Raw genomic sequence first — 241 nt, 5'->3', positions numbered from 1 at the left:
GAACGGAAACTCGTCCATCACTGAACCAGGCAGAACACTTTATTCCCTTTCTACGCAGTAAGCAAAGAATCAACACAACACGTGTGTACCAAAAACAAAAGCTCTCTTAGAGAATTACACATACTCACTGGAGGTTTCATCATTAACCAAACAAACGAAGACAATGGTCATAACGAAATGCTCAAGATAAGCACGAATACCTGGAGCAACCGCCATGGCGTGCCTCCGGCGACTTCAACGG

At 44.8% G+C, this 241-nt stretch overlaps 1 protein-coding gene across 1 annotated transcript in view; it reads right to left on the bottom strand.

Annotated features, from left to right (window-relative positions):
• LOC119591211 (titin-like) overlaps positions 1–241 on the bottom strand; it is a 21,144-nt gene that overhangs the window by 16,273 nt on the left and 4,630 nt on the right. The gene's annotated exons all lie outside the window — the stretch shown is intronic.

This window comes from Penaeus monodon, chromosome 28, assembly GCF_015228065.2.
Source record: "Penaeus monodon isolate SGIC_2016 chromosome 28, NSTDA_Pmon_1, whole genome shotgun sequence".
Classification (NCBI taxonomy): Eukaryota; Metazoa; Arthropoda; class Malacostraca; order Decapoda; family Penaeidae; genus Penaeus; species Penaeus monodon.
Note: the sequence above shows the minus strand (reverse complement) of the source record. Positions and strands in the feature narration are given on the sequence as shown.